The sequence below is a fragment of the Echinops telfairi genome, unplaced genomic scaffold, assembly GCF_000313985.2.
Source record: "Echinops telfairi isolate 266 unplaced genomic scaffold, ASM31398v2 ScPeMD7_2565;HRSCAF=3150, whole genome shotgun sequence".
NCBI lineage: Eukaryota > Metazoa > Chordata > Mammalia > Afrosoricida > Tenrecidae > Echinops > Echinops telfairi.
In genome coordinates this window covers 987,403-998,877 of record NW_022106463.1, presented here as the reverse complement: position 1 = coordinate 998,877, position 11,475 = coordinate 987,403, and the positions used below count along the sequence as shown (strand labels likewise).

The window sequence follows — 11,475 nt, the reverse complement described above, 5'->3', positions numbered from 1 at the left end:
TTCCAGTTCCTATCTGTACCAGTGTACATCCTCTGGTCTAGCCAGACTTGCAAGGTAGAATTCGGATCATAATAGTGGGGGGAGGGAGGAAGCATTTAGGAACTAGAGGAAAGTTGTGTTTTTCATCGTCGCTGCATCGTACCCTGACTGGCTCATCTCCTCCCCGAGACCCCTCTGCAAGGGGGTCTCCCACACTGTCCTTTGACCTTAGGTGACTGAACTATGAACCCAGCCCGGAGAAGGAAGTGGCACTGTACAATTATCACCACAATCAATTTTAGAACATCTTCTTCCTTGTACTCATTCTTATATTAGCTCCCCATTGACCTCCAATTACCCCGGCCAAAGCCCCAAGAAACCCTTAATCTAGCTACTGTCTCTATAGATTTACTTCCCTGGATTTCACATACAGAAAAACATACAAAACAAAACTACTCCCCCTAAAGCCAAACAATAACAAAATAAAATGGAAAAAGGCCTTAATTGAAAAGGAGAAAATATTAAAAACTAGAACAAATTTAAAGTGGGTCAAAGGGAGATCCAATGATCAAATGTTAAATTTTAACCCAACTGCATTCTTCAGTAATCCTCTTTTCAATGCACTCTGCATGATAGCAAGGCTATTCACATCCCTGGCCTACCTTCATTATCTTTTGAGAAAATGTAGGTCTATAAATGGTCACCAACCTGCTCAAAGATCTACTAACATACATGATCCCAGCCATCGTCTCTCTGCTTTTAAAGACAGGCCATTTGAGGCAGGCAGGTCAGGGCATATTAAGCATCAATCATAGAGATTCTTCAACTATTATTTACAGTATTTGCTATATACAAAATAACAGTTTAAGTTTAAACTCTCCAGAGGTAACCAAGGATCCTTAGTAGCACTTTCAGGTAAGCAATGGCTTTGAATCAAAAGGTCATTGGTTCAAACCTACCAGCTACTCAGAGGGAGAATGGAGACTGTTCCCATAAAGATTTACAGCTTTGGACAAAGTGGGGACCCAAAATCCACCTGTAAGATAATTGGACAGTCCCTCACAGAAGAGCCACATGGAAGGGATGAAAAATCCAGGGTACAGTATAGGACTGATGAAACATATAACTATCCTCTAGTTCTTTAATATTTCTTCCCCTTACTATTATGGTCTTAGTTTTACTTCTTTAATCTTGTTAGACCTGCATATGTTCATTTGTATAATTAAGGTTATTCAATGCATGAAATCCAAGAAAGATAAATCTTTCAGAAATAGTAACAGGAGTAATTATTCCCTGAGGGTATGGGAAGGGAGTGGGTTTGTGTGTGTGGCAGTGGGGGTGGGGGAGGAAGTGGTAACCAATAGCAATGATGACTGTATAACCCCACTAGAGGGGAATTAATGACAGAGTTGTAGGTGAATGGATACATTGGATGGTGTAAGGTATGGGGAATATATATTTAATAATATAATATATATAAAATAAGAGTTCTTGGTGGGTAGGGTTGTGGAGGGAGGGGGATAAAGGGGAGCTGATATCAAAGAATTCAAGAAGAAAATGTTTTGAAACTGATGGAGGCAGCAATTGTACAAGTATGCTTGATCTAATTGAATTATGGATTGTCATAATAGCTGTAAGAGCTCCCAATAAAATGATTAAAAAAAAAAAGATTTACAGCCTTGGAAACTCTAAAGAGGGTTGCTATGGAGCAGAATCGACCCAATGACCGTGGGGTTTGCTTTAAATTACAATTTTCATCATATATGAGGGGGTCTTCAAAAAGTTCATGAAAACATGGAATTAAATGATAATGGAATTTTCCCATGAATTTTGACAGTTCCCTTGTATGTGTATCCCTAAACAATATGTGGTTAGATTTGCTTGCTATTGAGCTTTATAATAATTCAGAGGTTCATCTATGTTATTGGCATGTATCTGTAGTACTTCTGTTTTCACAGCAGTATCATATTCCATTGTATGAATGTTCTATAATTTATCCACTTAATGCACATCACATTTCAGCTTGAGATTGGTTTCAGTTTGGGGATATTGTAAACAACAGTACCTAAGTGAGTTTCTATAGGTTATGTTCCTAAAAGTGATATTTTAAAGAATTTGTGGTATTTCTTAATAAAGTAACAGCACATCTACTTTAACTTTATCAGAGATACTTTAGTCTTTCATTTCCACATGGGCCGTCTAAGTCCGAGACTAGTTAGTACATGGCACTGGAAAGTGGCAGTTGGTGGACTGAGAGGGTCATGTTCCCCTGAACCACTGGTGGTAGAGATGGGCCTGGAACTGAGAGCGATTAGTTGCATCCTCGAGGAGCAGAGACCTGAGAGCCCATCTGGGCTTTCGACCAAAGATGGGCAAACCTTTGCTGTGAAAGGGTAAGAAGTGAATGTTTCAGACTTCATAGGTCATGCACTCTCTGTCCCAACCGCTCATAAGATGGAAGCAGCCGTAGACATTACACAAACGCAAATGGGCGTGACTGTTCCGCTAAAACTTTGTGTATTATCACTGACATTTGAATGTCATGTCATTTTCACATGCCACATAATGCTTTTCTTGCTTTATTCATCCCCACCCCACCCCCAACCATTGAAACATGTTATAACCATTCTTAGCTGAAGCTGGTAGTGGGCTAGATTTGGCCCATGGGCCACAGTTTTAGAACACCTGCTCTAGGCTTTTCGATTCTCTGTTCACTTGTCATCTTTCACTAACATAGAGTCGGCTCTGGGAGGTGGCTGTGAACTGGGCTAGACTGATGGCAGTGAGTTTTTGTTGAGACGAGCGTTTCCAGGAGTGCATAAGGTTGTGGTAGGGTTTCTTTTACTTTCTTCCTTTAAACCAGGTTAAAGGTGTTCCTGCTGTTGTACAGCTTTGTTTGAGAGCGAATACTCAGATTTCTTAATGCGACTGATACCTGATTAGATTGAAGTTTTAAGTCTTAATCTGTGATTCTGGAACTAGAAAAAACAAATAATTTGACTAGTAGCAGTCTTATTATAGAAAAATGAAATGTACAGCTTTTTTGTGGATTTACGATTTTAAGAGTGCCCACACTCAATAGCAGTGCTTAGTGATTTCATTTTCATAACTCGTATATACATTTAAAGAGAGTTAGCTTAAACATGTAGAAGTGGGGGTAGGGATCTTTCTTATCAAATTACTGCTGGTACATAACTTCAGGAAAATCAGGTTGGGCCACGTCATCTTACTCCCATACTAGGGAGATTAAAGTCTTGGTCTTGAGTTGATTTTGCCTGATAGTCCCCGCCCCCACCCCAGTTAATTTAGGGGAAAAGCAAAGCAATATACAATAAATTGGGGGAGGTGAGGGCAAACCAATCGAGGCAGAGCAAGGCACGAGAAGGACGAGAGCTAAAGGCAACCAAGATAAACACTGTTACATACCCATGAGGCAATGACAGTGATAGCAATAACCTACATGTGGAGACCAGTCCCTGGAGAGGGACATCAGGCTTGGTAAAGCAGAGGGGCAGTGAAAAAGAGGGAGGTCCTCAGTGAGGTGAATTGTCACAGTGCCTGCAGCAATGGGCTCACGCGTTGTGAGGATGGTATCAGACCACGGGGCCGTGTTGTGTTCTGTTGTGCGGAGGGTCGCTATGGGTCAGGCCCAACTCAGTGGCACTTAACCCCGACAAACAGTGACCGCATAGATAGACACTCGCACTCTGGGTCGGGAAGGTGAATTGGACCAGTCCTATGGATGTAAATAGAGAGAGATTTGACAGCATTTTGGCATTATTTATATGGCTTCAAATGTCTTCCAGGAGAGCGCTGTCCAAATGACTGCCTCTTGATCCAAGTACAGATTCTGAATGAACACAATATGAGGTGTCCTGGAATGCCTGTTCTTCTCAGTGCTGTTTATGATCCACACACAGAGCACACAGGGTCAACGTTAGAACAATTTCTTAGCTATAACCAAATACTTCGAGTTACTGGGTCTTCAGAGAGACCAAGGTCAATTGGCATAACCTTGATCACAAAGCCAGTGTCCTACATCCTACTTGGGTGTGATGCTATAAAAAGTGTGTGAGTAATCATCTAGGGTGCAGCTATTGCTCTTTCCCCTTCCAGAGTAGATAAGAGTGAAGACAATCAGAGGGACAAGGAAACAATCCAGCCTTCTTGAACCTGAGATCAGGACTAAATAACAACAAACAACAAAACAAAAAAACCCACCTGCCCTTAAGTCAATTCTAACTCACAGCAACCCCATTTCGGGGTTTATTAAGCTTTGTAAATCTTCATGGGAGCAGACAGCTTCATCTGTCTCCTGCATGGTAGTTGGTGGGCTTAAACCTTTATAGTTTGTAGTCTTAACACCTGGCAGCACCGCCCGGGCTCCCGGGGTTACAATGAGAGGGTTCTGGATATCATGGGAGGAAAATGTGGAACAAAATCCCAAATCTTCAGAAAGAGAACAGGCTTACTGGCCTGGTAGAGACTGGTGGAACCCATGAGACTGTGGCCCTTAGACACTCTTTAGTCCTGGAACTGAGCTCTCACCTCTGCGGCTCAGCCTTCAGCCAAATGATAGCTAGGCCTAAAAAGTGAGTCATGGCCCCGGTGGGGTACACACTTCTTAGAGTAACCAAGCATTTGAAGTCTCTAGGGTAGTATTTGCCCAGAGAGAAAGCTCGGAAGACAAAGGATAGAAAAGGGTGAATGAACATGGGAAAAAGAGGACGTGGGAAGCATCCCTCATAGGGAAAGCAGCCTTTGCCACAAAACACAAGGTGTGTGAATTGTTGAAAGTCAATTTCCATGGTAACCTTTGACCCAAATCACAATAAAAGCTTAAAATACATATGCCTTAGCAGGAAAAAAAAATCATAATGCCCCCCCCCCCTACACACATAAGATCTTCAAAGGTGTCAGTCCTGCCAAAGAGTGTGCAGGACTCCAAATTGCTGCTTCACTCAACCTGTCTCTCCCATCCCCATTTACCTGGGGTCAGGTCGGGAAATCCCTTCCCTTCCTCTCTTCCCCATCCCCGAAGGACCCTGGCCAGCAGGTACTTGCCCTTTCCCTTTCTTAGGTCTGATCACGTATTGAAATGACTTACAAGCGTTAGGGAACGGGCCACCTGTCATCTATCAGAACAAAAGGTACAAACACAGAAGAGGAGGCCTGGGAGGGGTCTGTGTGGACCTTGCAGATCCCTGGAGGACTTGCTGACCCTCCACGCAGCCCATGTTCACTTTCTCCCCCAGGAAGGTCCACTGAGCCGCTGTCTTCCAAGGCCTTCCGGCAGCCCCTCTCCTTGGTCCTGAGGCTTCGACAGCATCGCGCTCCCAGACAATCCTCTTGGTCCGGCCTGACCTTTCTCATGGGCCTCCTGGACGGTCTGCTTTCAAGAACTAGGACCAAGGACTTTTTTTTTTTAATTGCCAAGTCTTTCCATACTTCAAAAGCTTCTAAATAGGCCACAGTTTAGTAAATTATCAGTAGCTGTCACCACACACACAAAAAATGATGAGTCAGAGTTGCCTGCTGCAAATGATGCCCGTTATTTTGAGACAGGCATGGTTGCTTATTTATATGCCTCACTTGTATGTGAGTTTATGAGAATTGAATATTCTCTAAAGGCTGCCTTCTCTAGGTGGAATCAGAAGGGAGTTGAAGGTTCTCTGAGGCAAGGAGAAGGGAGTTGTTTGTAGAGATTTTAATAGTCTTCTTTGTCGTGTTTATTTCAGACTGTCTTTCTTTTATGGTACTGCCCAATTCTAGCCCACACACTCCTTTGGAGATATACATATATAATTTTAAAATACAGACACTGTGTTTTGCTTTACTGATAGCTTATTATTAAAGAGGATTTACTGGCTTCTTTATCCACAAGTGCCATAAGAGACACCGGGCTGCCCTAGTGGCATAGGGGGTTCCACACTGGGCTGCGAACCACAAGGTCAGCGGTTCAAAAACCACCAGCCCCTCCACAGGAGAAAGCTGTGACTGTCTACTCCTGTAGAGTTACAGCCTCAGAACCCCACAGAGGCAGTTCCATTCTACTCTGTCTTTGCATCAGAATTGATTTGATGGCAGTGAGGAGAGTTTTTGAGTTTTATCGTAAGAGACAAAGGGCTGTCATTTTAGTTTGGCAAGTCTTTGAGGGTGGGGTCTGGCTACAGAATGGAGTCACCCCAGCTTCTCACCAGCATCATTGCTGAATCAGAAACTAAGTAGCTGCCCTCGGCTCTCTCTCCTAAGTCACTGAGCTGCTTGTCCCTAAACTCAGGTGTTCTATAGCCACTAGGTCTCTGGCCAGGCCATGACGTACCTTGCTTAACTCTCTTAGTCTCTACTTGACCTGGATTTCTCTGGACTGGTCTGCTTATCTGGTTTGGAAATTACCTTGCATTTTGCTACACACCTTTGTCTAGAATAATAGTATAGTAGGTTGCAAAACGACTACAAATGCCTAGGATCCTTGCATGTATGCATCTTGGCAATGGGACTTGGTGAACTATAATTTCCCACCCCATCAACCTGGGCTTGGCTGTGGGCTTTTATTGGCCAGTGGGACATAAGCAAACATGATACAAGTAGAGACTTTAGCACTTGTGTGTTGAGGCTGGCCTTCTCTTGCCGTTGGGACCCCCCCCCTTCATCATGCCCCTAAGCTCAGGCTTCCTGCTAAAGATGCGTGGCTTAGCTATCTCTTAGCCAGTGCTGATTGACAGCCAGAATCATGTGGTAGGCATTTGAGTGGAAACCTCCCAGTCCATCGGTCCCCATCTAACCCACCATCAATGGTAGCCACAAAAACATCCCTTGTGAGCCAGCCCAGGCTTCTACTCCGCGGAATGTGAGCCAGTCAGTGGTGGACAACTGACACATGGAGTCTTGGCATAGTTCCTATGGTTAGATTGGTGTCCTCTACTGATTCTAGAGGCTGGGGGGATGGGGATTTCTGGTTTTGCGCCTCCACAGCTGTCCAGGGAAATCACACCTCTGTAGGAAATGATACAGCGCTGTCAGTCACAATCCTTGGCTTACAGGAATGTGCCACCAGGTAGGAGAACATAAGATCAATGATGTAGGAGCTTATCATTAACATGCGGTGAGATAATCAGAAGTTGAATAGTTGGAGTGGAATATCTAGTGAAGCCTCTTTGAATGTGAAATTTGATGAAAACTGTAAGAAGGGAAAGCATGTGTCATGTTGTCATATGTCAGCCAAAAGGAGAAGCAACCTGTAGAAGACACAGTAAAATATGCTATCATTATAAAAATGTGATTATAGCTTATATTTGTACCTCAAATGCAATTTTTAAAGTATGAATTAAGAAAAATTTATAAGTCATTCAAGGGTAAATTTTTTCAGTTTTATTGGAGTGCTACGGGATAAGCTTTGGACTGCTAGCCACCAGGCTGGCGGTTCAAAACCCCCAGTCACTCTGTGGGAGAAAAATGAGGCTTCTCTGCTCCCATAAGGACTTAAAGTCTCAGAAACCCTGCATGGGGTCACTGTGAGCAGCAGTTAACTCAATGGCAGGGGCATTTATTGAAGGGTAGTTGGGATCAAAACTGACTTAAGTAAGCTGAGGTGCTATTGCCAAAAGTTCACACCATGGGCCTTGGGTTCAGCAGGTTATTCACCTGATTTACCTGTGTGTTCACAGATCACACTCTAACTTGGCTGTCATTCGGACTGTTCAAATGATTGCTTCATTTCAATTATTTATTTTTCTCCATGGACAGAAAAGAGCTGCTTTATCTGCTTTGGAAAAGCAAAATATGCTCATTGTACATTTAAAATATTTGGGGAGAAAGGATTTTTTGCTTTTGAGACTATTGCTTAGCATTTTGAAGACCTCGAGAAACTCTGGGATTGTAATGGTTACACACTGACCACAAAGTCAGTAGCTCTATGGGGAGAAGTCAAGGGTTTCTACCGTTGTCAAAGGCTAGTCTCTGAAACCCACAGCAGCAGTTCTGCCCTGTCCAATAGGGTGGCTACGAGTTGGACTTGACATGATGGCAGTTTTCTGAGTCTGGTGGCACCAAGGGATAAATGTGGGCTACTAACCATAAGATCAGCGGTTCAAAACCACCAGGTGCTCCATGGGAGAAAGAGGAGACCATCTGCGCCAATCGGATTTACAGCCTAAGAAACCATGTGTAGGGTTGATAGGAGTTGAAACCAGCTCAGCAGAAGTGGGTTTTTGTTGTTTATGCTGTTTCAAGATGCTGTGTGCTTCAGTGCATAGAGATGCACACATATGAAAGGATGAATACATGCACATTAAAAGTAAAAGGTAGGTATTCATGATATACTATGTCACACTCATGACTGTCATCAAAAAGAAGTGTTGGCAAGGAATGGAGAACCAAACACACTCTGCTGGTGGGAATGTGAAATAGTGCCGCCACCGGGGAAGACGGTCTCCAGTTCCCCAAATGGCGAAACAGGATCTCTCTTTGACACAGCCAATTCACCCCTAAGAGAAGTGGAGACATATGTCCATGCCACAATTTGTACACCAATGTCTCTGGCAACATTATTCATGAAAACCAAAAGGTAGAATAATAGCCCAACTACCCACTTACAGATAAATGGATAAAATGGATAAGTGTGGCCACCCACACCATTGACAACCTGAACCGACCCAGACGCACCTTGAAGATCAGGCCTGGTGATTGGCTGTCCTGCAGTTGAAAGCCAAGAAGCAGAAAGAGCACTTCTAATCTGTCACACGTGGGGTTGCCAAAAACGGCCTTGTTGGCAGCAGGCTTTGTGTTGTGTTGTTTGCAACAGCACCAACATCTGTCTTGGAGGAGGTCAAAGTGCCTCAGAGGCCAGGTTGGTGAGACTTTGTCTCAGGTGCTTTGCACATGTTAGCAGGAGAGATCAGTTTCAGGAGGACATGCTTGGCAAAGGGATGGGGCAGCAAAGAGACCCCCAACAAGCGGGATCGAAGCCGTGGCTGCGGCACGGGGCTCAGACTGGAGAGCAGCCGTGCGGAGGTGCAGCAGCGGGTGCTGTTTCGCTCTGTTGTGCCACAGGGTGGCTGTGAGTCGGAACTGACTGATAGCCCCTAACAGCACGGGCGGCCTCGCGGGTGAGAGTAGGGTTTCTGAGAGCTGATATCTCACAGGTACACCGGTTTTGTTTTTTGAGGCATCCCAGCCCTTTGGGTAGCAGACAGCACGTTGCTGTCACCTGCAGATCCGGGCATACCCGCACACTGGATCGCATTCAGCAATATAAAGGGAGGGTGCCCTACGACTGTGGGCTCCAACACAGGTGACTCCTGGAACCCTTGTGAGACAGGAAAGTGGCAAAGCAGGCAAATCTTAGAGACAGGACGCGGACAGCAAGTTCCCTGAGGCAGGGGAAGGTTTATTTGTTGAAACAAGGCAAATGGTCTAAGCTTGGTCGGGGAGTTGATTGCGGAGCTGTGGCGGACTTCACCACATTTCATCGGCCTCACTTTGCATGGGTGAATAGGTATGGCTGTTAAAAAGGGCCAGAGCTGTGATGGCCCAGATCGCATGAGGGATAAGACTCTAACGGCTTGAATTCAGCCTCGAGCTCTCATCGTTTCCTCACAATCACAAAAAGGAAACCAAGGGACCACTGGCGACAGGCTCACCTGGGTCTCTACTCCCCCATCTCTGTCTCCTCATCCCCAACCCCAGCCTTACCACCAGCCTGAAGGGAGAATGTCGGAGTGCCTGAGGGTGGAAATGGGGGAAGGTGGGATGGCTGGTCTGGAAGAGGCCCAGCTGAAGCTCTCCAGGGAGGTGGCACATCTACTGTGGGCACGGGTTCTGGGCTGGAAGCGCTTTGTCCAGGAAAGCCAGAGCCTTGGATCCAGTCCTTTGGATCAGTAGCCCTCCTCTGGGATGGATGCACGGGGCGCTTTCATTCTCTCTACACTCTGTTTCAACTTCCCAGAGACGTGGGACCCTGCAGACGGGGAAGAGGCAAGAACGGTGTGTGCATCAGGGGAGAGGGAGAAGGTGGGGAAAGGGAGAGCCGGGGCCTTCAGCAGATGCTGGCCGTCTGCAGGAGAAGACATTTAAGTTTAAAAACACTGCCGTCACACGGAAGAAGCCCGGCCGAATTCTGTGTGATTCCCGTTTTTCTTAGTAAGCACGTTGGTGTCTACTCTTCTTTCTCGTGTCTGCGCGACGCTCCACTGCAGTCGATGGGCCACATTGGAGATCTGCTCCTAAGCCTTTGCAGTGCAGGAAGTTGAGTCACAGTTTACTAGAGTAACTGGGAAGGCTGGTCTGGACATCGGCTTCAAAGTGCTGCAGCCCCATCCAGGAGTTGAAAAGCCACCATGGTCAAGGCAGGAGGAGCCCTGGTGGCTTAGTGGTTATGTGTTGGGTTGCTAACCGCAGGGTCAGCAGTTTGAAACCACCATGGGAGAAAGATGAGGCTGTCTACTCCGGTAAAGAGTTACGGTCTCGGGAACCCACAGGGGCAGTTCTCCTGTGTCCTCTGGGGTGTCCACGGGTCTGAATCGACTCGAAGGCAGTGAGTTTGGTCGAAGTAGAAGACAACATAGCGTGGTCTTGCACGGAACGAGACTTCCCACTGGTCAGAGCCCGCTGGACTCTCAAGCTAAGTCCCTCAGACACGGTTTTTGTCTGGAAGAGAAGCTTACCTCTGTGGTCGAATAATCAACTGTGTAAGATCAAATGGGCAGCATTGACCCGAGGACAAAATTCAGAAAACGTCGAGGGTTGGGAAAGAAGAAGGGATCGAAACAAGGAAACAGAAGGAGGAAGTAGGACATGTGGTAGCACAATTGAGGGCATCGCAATGGATGAGTCTAAACACAGGGTGAACTGGCGAATGTAAAACCGATGATCTGCTCTGTAAACCTTCATAACTCACATAAAATTAAATAAAGACCAGCCTGGTCATCCCCTGGGGAATAGGTCCCTGGTACTTTTTTCCCCCTGCCTCTGGTCGTCTAGGATTTGTTGGCCAGAGGCCAAATAGAAGCTCAGTTTACATCTTTAAACTTAATTTTATCTGGTACACCTTATCTGCCACCTCCTCAGTTTAAAAAAAAAATCATTTTATTAGGGGCTCGTACAACTTATATCACAATCCATCCATCCATCCAATGTATGTCAATCACATTTGTACATTTGTTACCCTCATCATTCTCAAAACATTTGCTTTCTAGTTGAGCCCTTGGTATTAGCTCCTCATTTTCCCGCCTCCCTCCCTGGTCCCCTTCCCTCATGAACCCTTGATAATTTATAAATTATTATTTTGTCATATCTTACACTGTCTAATGTCTCCCTTCACCCATTTTTTTGTTGTCTGTCTCCCAAGGAGGAGGTTATATGTAGATCCTTGTGATGTGTTCGCCCTTTCTATCCCACCTTCCCTCCACCCTCCCAGTATTGCTACTTTCACCGCTGGTCCCGAGGGGTTTCATCTGTCCTGGATTCCCTGTGTTTCTGGTTCCTATCTGTACCAGT

General features: G+C 45.4%; 1 protein-coding gene across 1 annotated transcript in view; it reads left to right on the top strand.

The window, feature by feature from the left end:
• Nucleotides 1–11,475, top strand: part of CRYL1 (crystallin lambda 1) — a 167,565-nt gene that overhangs the window by 23,449 nt on the left and 132,641 nt on the right. The window lies entirely within an intron of this gene.